Consider the following 8,680-nt stretch of genomic DNA (forward strand, 5'->3'; position numbering starts at 1 on the left):
ATTATAGACTGCTAACAAACATAATCATTCTGCAGGTAGAATGTCTCTCTCTAGCGTTGTCAGCTGGGAGTTGATTGTGTTCTGGCAGTATCTATCATCAATCTAAGCAGTTGAGCTTATTGAGAAGCAGCCAACCTCCAAGACATAAAAAAAATATATATTGAACACATCATGATAAAAATGATGTTCCAACACAACTACATGATGAAATCCTCTTCATATCAACTCTAAACTCTACCTGAAAATGATCTAACTACAACTAGATTAAACATTACACTAGTCCATAGGAAATAGTAACATCAGTTTCTAGTTGGATGGCACTTTTAAATATCAATTGTAATTGGATTGATGCAATTCTCTAAACATCAACACAAGGGAAGAACAAAAAATTAAAAAAATTGTCAATTAGACTTGAACCAAGATTTCTGGGTATTGCACCATTTGATTGAAGAAATTGACGCAAATATCATCAAAAATATACAACAAAAGGCTAGAGAGAACACTAACCTCTAAAAGAACTATACCACTAACATAATCCCAGAACCCTGCAAACCCTTTCAAGAACATCATCTCCTCTCACCAACATCTCCTCCAAATCATCAACCAAGAGAACCAAATTGATAATCACTTTCTTATAACCATAGGAATTTCAAGCTTACATGCTTTGTTTTGGTGTATATACACTCACTCTTCATCTTCATCTTCTTCAAAAACCTCGGGTACTTCTCGAATTGTAGAGCTCAACACGCCCTTTGGCCTCTGGCAACAGAGTATCCAACAAAGGATCTTGAACCATATACCCTTGCTTTGACGCCCACTCGAGCACGCTGCCCACTTGAGCCTCAGCCAGCGCCTCGCTCTCCGGAACATGATAAGCAATGTAGCACAACAGAATTAACGCAGCGATCTGAACCATCTGCTCGCCAAAATACACCAGCTGCACCAAATGCTTCGACCCTCCTGCGCTAATAATCGACTTCGAATGATCAGTGTGCAAGTAGTTCTCAGTGCAAGCAAACTTGGTTAAAGCAACAGCTGCCTCTCTGGATACAATTGGCTCCCTTTCGTCGAGCAATTTAACCAATGGGCCAATGATTCGGGTTTCAGTAGCCCGAAATGTTCTTGATAAACAACCCAATGAAACAATGCAAGGGACTAGTAAGTCATCGTAGTCGGCTTTTTCAACAATTCGAATGAATTGATCAGTGACAGCTCGTGCAGTTGGCGAATTGGGCTTGAACGCCGATCTTCTGAGGTCTGGATCTTGCTCGGCTACACGAGCAATCTCCATTAAAGCCATGGCTGAATTATACTGCACCTCATCGGTCGCCTTCTCCAAAAGAACGGCAAAGCAAAGCAAAGCTTTTGACTCACAAATACTCTTACAAATTGCAGTATTCCCCTTTGCAAGATGCCATAGAGCCTTAGCAGCCATTGCTTTCATATAAGCTTTCGTATTCGGATCTTCGAATTCTCGCCCTTTGACGCTCGCCCCAGCGAGATTCACATGCTTTCCTTGATTCTGCTGAGGCGGCGGCGGCTGATGGTGTTGCGTTTTCTGCGAATTCGCCGGCGGAAGCCCTGATTTCGCCGCTAACGTCGACTGAACCACATTGTGCATCTGACTCTTGCTCTGGGAATGGCCCATTGGATGCTTCACTAAGTGATGCTCAGCAGCGCTCTCAAGACCCGAACCGGAAGTACTGCCTCCAGTATTCATCAACACGGCTCCATGAATCGAAGTAACCTTCGACGGGATCGTATACTTGCTATGTTCTTGAACAGTCTCGAAAGCCAAATGGCTCACGAGCAATCGAATCACATTGTTCTGCGCGAACGCATCCTGGCATTTGGGGTGATTGGCCGCGAGCTCAGCCACGGCCCACGCCACCATCGCCTGAACCTTCATCGGCCCTTCTTTCAAAACCTTGGCGAAAGCCGAGCAGACCCCAGAGATCATCATCTGCTCGACGCTCTCCGGGTCCCGACCCAGCAACCCGATAGCCCTCGCCGCGTTCTCCTGCCCCTCGATCTGCCCGTCCTTAACCAGTCTCAGCAGCGGCCCAACCCCGTCCTCCTCGATAATCAGCTTCCCGTACCTCTCGTTATCTCGCGAGCGGACACCAGGCTCGCCCGCCGCGTCAGCCCTCGCCTCGTGTTTCCCCGTGTGCAGCGTCGCATCTGCTCCCGATCTAAGAACAGGATGGGCTCGTTCTGCGCGATCGGGGCAGGCCCAGGTGCATGTCCCCGTCCTCGTCGCGCCGGCGGAGACGCGCAGGAGCCGGAGACATCGCGACGGAGTTGTCGAGTGGGTCGACATCTTTTGAAGGCGCGCAGGGATTATGGTGAAACAGCGCTCAAGAGCCTCGCGGGCCGGCATTTGGCGACCAAGGCGAGGGCTTTTTCGAGGACCTGCTCCGTGTCGTCCATGATCCTGCGGGTCGGGCGCTCGTAGAGTCGACGCGCGCGGCCTGGCGAAGGAGAGCGGAGAGCTTCTCGCATTTGGATTTGAGGTCCAAGCACTCGTTCCTGAAGTTGATCGTGTCGTCGGCCCATTTCGTGACTTGATCCGCGAGCATCAGGGGCTTCGTTAGGACAGTTTTGACGCCATCGCCCATCATCTTGACGACGACGACGGCGACGGGGGTTGACGATGGCGGTGGTGATCTAATTGAGGTAAAAAAAAGGGAACTTTTTAAGGCCCAAATAATAATGGGAAATTGGAAGGAAAAAAAAAACAATTGGGGGGAAATTGACGAATTGGGGGAGGGAGGGGAGGAGGGGAGGAGGAGGGTGAAAGGCTATGCGAAGGTCAAACGCGTTTCGCTCTCAAGGCATCCTCTGTTTTTATTATTTTTATTCATTCGTTGTTACTAAATTTATACGTTGGTGTTCATTAAAAAGATGGTGGTGTTGGTTGTAATTGCTGAATTGACCGGGGTGGTGTTTGTAAGTATTTTGCCTTTTGGGCTTTCGACGCGCACATACGACACGACGATCTTGAAATATCATAATTGCAACTTTACTCCCAGATCTAGATATTTACTTACACATTTTTGTTATATTGATCACTTTTATTAATTTATAACTAAACAGGCAAAGAACCAGAGGCAGCGGAGATACTTGCTAATTAATCTCTCAGTCTCTTTTATTTCTCTAGCTGATTGAGAGGTAGAATAAATCAATGTGGGTGATTTGTAGGAAATTTGGCAACTACGGTAGGCTTGGGGGGTTTTGTGCAAAAAAAAAAGACCTCTTTTTTTTCTTTTACAAGAGGGGATGAGCACGGGTGAAGCGGGTGGTTTGGTCGGAATGATGCGGACCGCACGGCGTGATAGAGGGGATGCGCGCACGATGGACGGCATGTGGGCTTTTATTTTGTTTCCGGTTTTATAGGGGGGGAAATCATATATGGGACAAATTTTCAAAACCAACCCATTTGATAAACTATTCCCAAAAAAAGACCCATTTCAGTTTTATTTGCAAAAACCGACCTGGTTTCAGCCTCAGCGCTGAAACCAGGTCGGTTTTTGAAAAAAAGTTTTCGAAACTTCACGGGAGTTCAACTCCCGTGAAGTTTTGTTATGAGAAAAAACTTCACGGGACTCCCGTGAAGTTTCGTAAAGTTTTTTAGAAAAACCGACCTGGTTTCAGCGACAGTGCTGAAACCAGGTCGGTTTCTCTAAATAAATCCGAAACGGGTCGTTTTTTGCAATTAGTTTATCAAATGGGTTGGTTTTGAAAATTTGTCCATCATATATGGGGCCTTATGTAATAAAAGTCACTCGAGGAAGGATAGTGCAATTAGTATTTTTTGTGCAAATTTTAAAACTATTCATTCTAACGATTGATATTGTATGGGTTTTTCTACAATGTGCTCTTAGGGCACGTGTTAAAAGCATTAAATGCTTTCCAACGATAACTATTATTATAGTAGATAGATGTGTAAAGTCCTAATGATTTTTATTTTTTATTTATCAAAAATTGATAAACTCTGGCCATCTATGTGTATCAACCTAATATATTTTTAATAAAAATAAATCAAAATTATTAAAAGTGTATGCATTTTTCTATGATGGTGGAAGTAGTTAGGAATCATTTAGTGCTTCTTAATAAAACTCATATCAGAATAATCATAAACTTTGACATTTATACAATGCAGAATCATGTATGTCATAATTGTTATTTGGACAAATTTTCAAAACAGATCATGTTTTAAAAATATTTCCAAAAAACTATCTGTTTCAACAATATTAGTCAAAACCGATCTAGTTTCAACCATGGGCTAAAACTGAGTCGGTTTTGACGAAAAAATTTCCCAAACTTCACTGGGCTTCAAGTCCCGTGAAGTTTAGCAGTCATTTAATCAAGCTGCTAAACTTCACGGGACTCAAGTGTCGTGAAGTTCGTTTCAGCTCTGAAGTTGTTTTGAACTATGAAACTTCACGGGACTTGAAGTCCTGCGAAGCTTAGTAGGTTAGTTAAATGGCTGCTAAACTTCACGAGACTTCAAGTCCCGTAAAGTTTCATATTTTTTTCGTCAAAACCGACCTAGCTTCAGCTTGATGGCTGAAACTATGTCGGTTTTGACGAATATCGTTGAAACGGCTCGTTTTTTGGGAACGTTTTTGTAAATGGGATTGTTTTAAAATTTTGTTCTGTGTTATTTTATGCCTCTCTATTTAGTTGTCTTCTTCCCCATACAAAATTTTATAGAATATCATAAAAAAATAAAAAATAAAAAAATTACATGGAATGCATCTCTGTAATTTTCTTTTTCCTCTCCGGTTTTATGAGGTTATTGATTGCCGATGGTCCATGGGCCGGACGGTGACGGGGCGTCTCTAGTCACCCATTAACCTGTCTCTAAATAAAAGAAAAGTAGATGCGATGCTTTAAAAACATTATTTTTTCCAACTGACAAATTGTATCTTCGGTTTTCATTACTTTTGATAGCCTTATAAACCTTGGTTTAATGATACGTTAAACGTTATCCCGAGAAAAAATAAAATAAAAATGAAAAGTTATACGTTTGAGAAATAAGACCAGCATCAACAACATTAGAATGGCGCCCTTGTTAGCACCAAAAAAATGTACAGAAAAACTTTACACGTGTGAAAAATTAAATGAGAGCTCAGAAATTTCTGGTCGGCACTAAAACATGCTCAGAGAATAATATATATTTGTTTTGGCTAAGGGTGTAGATCTATAACACTTATATATAATTAAGTTAAATGTAATTATTATTATTATTTTAGAGAAAGGCGGGAGCATCATTGATGCCCTATCCAGCTAAATTAACAAAAATGATGGTTACAAATAAGAAATTATATTCCTAACTCTAAAAATATGGTTTAACGTATTCTAGTCACTACATGTCCTATCAAGAAACTACATATAAGTTAATTACAAAATTATATCAAATCACGAAAGATATTAAAAAGATTGAAGATTTGCATCCAAAATGTCAGGTTAGAAAACTATAAACCATTCTGGTGCCCCCAAAATGAGCTGTTCACCTAAGGCCCCGTTTGGTTCCGGTTTTTGGATGGGTAAAAGGGGGGAAAGCTATCAAAAATATCAGTTTTTTTATAGTTTTCCCGTTTTTTGGCAGTTTTCCCCCAAAAGAGTCGATTTTGGGGGAATGCTGGGGAAAAGCTGACATTTTTGGCAGTTTTCTCCCTTTTTATCCATCCAAAAAACCGATCCAAAGAGCCCCTGATGGAAAACTTTTTTATGTTTTTATTTTATTTTATTAATATTTTATATCTAATTCTGGCAATGTGATTAGTAATAGCTTTGCTACGTCCTTGCGCACGTTAGCAAAATGGCAAATAAGTTGGGGCTGAGTACGTAGGAAGCAGGCTATTTTGTATCCGGTCCTTGGTGCCAAGATAAATGATTACAAGAGAGATATCTAGATTTTTCAAGTGTCATGTTTTCATGCCCTTTATCGTTTTTCATTGTTCCCATCCCTCTATATCCTCTTCCAAATAAACAAATCGATGTTTTCTTTTGGGGGAAAAATTAATAATAAAGAAGAAAAGAGAAAAAAAGTTGTTTCTCAGATGTGACGAAAAAATAAAGGTGATCATATTTATCAATTTTTTAATTTAATAAAATTTTTATTGTTCCAATGAAAACTCTGTAATAGAGACTCCAAGTTTCAAAATAAAAATTAGCATTACGCAGAGAAACAAGGTTGATTCTTTTTCAAGCAACCGAGAAAGGTTGGAAATTGAATCAAATTGAGCCAGACTCGGATATTTAGCTGATTAATTAATTATATCTGTGTGTCCCAAAGTTCCAATACTTTTAATTCCTTGGACAAATTTTCTCCTCCATAATCAAATTCCAAAGTACATTTCCTTCAAAATTGTATGAACTACTAAAATATACTATTTATTTATTTCATATAATTATTCTGTAGTTTATTAATAGGAAATTATTTCAATTGAGGTTCTTTCATCTGAAATAAAATTATAAAGAGGTTGTTCTAAGTTGTTTTTTAAATCATAATCATAAATTATACTTTTATAATTACTATGTATGGGCCTTTAAATGAAATATTTTGTTAACCATTTTATTTGGAAAAATAGTTCATTGGTTTTGTTTTTGTTTTTGTTTGTTTTTTTTTTGAATGGAAAATAGGGCCAATTGCCCTATCATTACATGTATATTAAACTGTAGAGTATAAAAGTTAAACAAACGAAGATATCTAATGGTGATTTCAGCGACTTCCCCCGAGATGGAGAAAATTGTCAAATTACTATTAGATGTCTTAGGATATGTACATGATTGAATTCAACAAAGTAGCAGATAGAAGAGAGTCACAAAATAGACAAAATAGGCAAAAGGGACAAAATACTGATGTCGAGAGATCAAAGGTTCCTATTACTATCCTCGCTCGAGGGCGCGAGAGAGGACTATCAGAGTTCATTGGTTTTGTTAAAAAAAACATTACAATATATGTATGCGGTGTAGAATTAACGAAGAAATTGGAAAAGAACAGGAATTTTGGAAGCAGGGAACTGTTTTGGTGGCATTCAGTTGACCACGAGGCTAGGTCGATCGACCGAAAACGTGCACAGATCACAGGGGGATTCTAGAGTTAGAGACGGTCGACTGCCAGGGACCCTGTAGGATTCTGGGTCTCTGAAATTAGTGATGGTCGACCGCCAAACCCTGCAGTTGATTTTATGTTTCTGTCGACCTGGTCGGTCGATTGCGACGAGTTATGCGGTTGACCGCGAGTCAGGTCTGAGCATGGGTTTTGTTTTCTGACCCGTTTTGTTTTGTGTTGATATATAATCCTAAACACGTTTTAGGGTTTATGGGAGAGCAATATTGGGGATATTGGAGCACAGAAAAGTGCCTTTTCTGGAGCTATTGGTTAGAGTTTTGTTTGAGAGATTTGTTAGTGAGATTAATTGATGAGTTTGAGTAATTTTGTAATATCAGTTTGTACTCTCCTTCTCTATTAGTGAAAACTCATCCCCTTCTTGCCTCGTGGACGTAGGCAACTTGCCAAACCACGTAAAATTCATTTGTTTGTGTTTGTGCCGTTATTTGGGATGGTTTTGCTTTCTCTCTCGACATTAGTATTTGTTCTCAGCACCCTATCGATTTGACCGCCACGCACAACAAGTGCTATCAGAGCTTTGGCTATGTTTGGCCTAGGTGGAGGAGTAGATTGCTTTGAAAGCTCATTTAGGGCTTCAGTTGGTGATAAAGGTAGGATTTTTACTATTGTGGATCTTGTTTCCGTCGTGTGGGGTTGAGACCTTTTGGAGGCTCTTGTTAGGGTTTCAGTTGGAGGTAAAAATCTCTCTTTTTAGTTTGGATCTATTCTTCAGTTGTTCTGCATTGGTTTGTTAGTGCTTTGAGAAAGATGACCGAGAAAGAAGGAGTTGCGGAGGGTACTTTTAGCGTGAAGACCATCCAAAGTTTGAGTATTCGCTCTATGAAGATAGATATTGAGAAGTTTAATGACACTAATAATTTTGGTCTTGGATGCGCTCAACGAGTAAAATTTGGAACACACTTAGTAGTTGGAAGGGAAATCGGACGATATTAAGGAGAAGGTTTGGAAGAAGATGAATCGAATGGAGTGTGGTGTGATTAGATCTTGTTTAACACAAGATTTGAAATATAATGTGATCAATAAGACTTCAGTTAAGAAGATTTGGGAGATCCTAGAGAGTAAGTATTTGACGAAGAGTGTGGAAAATCGCTTGCATTTGAAGAGGAGGCTTTATCGTTTCCAATTAAAAAAGAGAACCTCCATTGGTGATCATATGAACAACTACACGGAACTTCTTGCGGATTTAACAAATTTAGATGTTATAATTGAAGATGAGGACAATGCGTTGTTATTGTTGAGTTTTGTGCACGACAAAGAATATGAGACATTCGTTCTTACTCTTATTAATAGAAAGGCATCTCTTTCGTATAGTGAGGTCACTGATGCACTTGTAAATTATCAGCTTTGGAAGAAGGATAATGAGACTTCGATTGATACAGTAGCGGGGGTATTGGTCGCAAAAGGGAAGAGTCCAAACCGTGATAGGAGATCACAGTCTAGAGGAGCACGCCTTGTAGTTAGTAAGAATCAGTGTGCCTTTTGTAAAGAAGATGGACATTGAAAAGCCGAATGTTCAAAGTTGACAGATCGAGCCAG

The 8,680-nt window shown here is 39.9% G+C and overlaps 1 pseudogene; it reads right to left on the bottom strand.

Moving 5' to 3' along the window:
* Positions 381-2,830, bottom strand: LOC109821526 (annotated as a pseudogene).

The sequence above is a fragment of the Asparagus officinalis genome, chromosome 8 (assembly GCF_001876935.1).
Source record: "Asparagus officinalis chromosome 8, Aspof.V1, whole genome shotgun sequence".
In the NCBI taxonomy this organism is placed as follows: Eukaryota; Viridiplantae; Streptophyta; class Magnoliopsida; order Asparagales; family Asparagaceae; genus Asparagus; species Asparagus officinalis.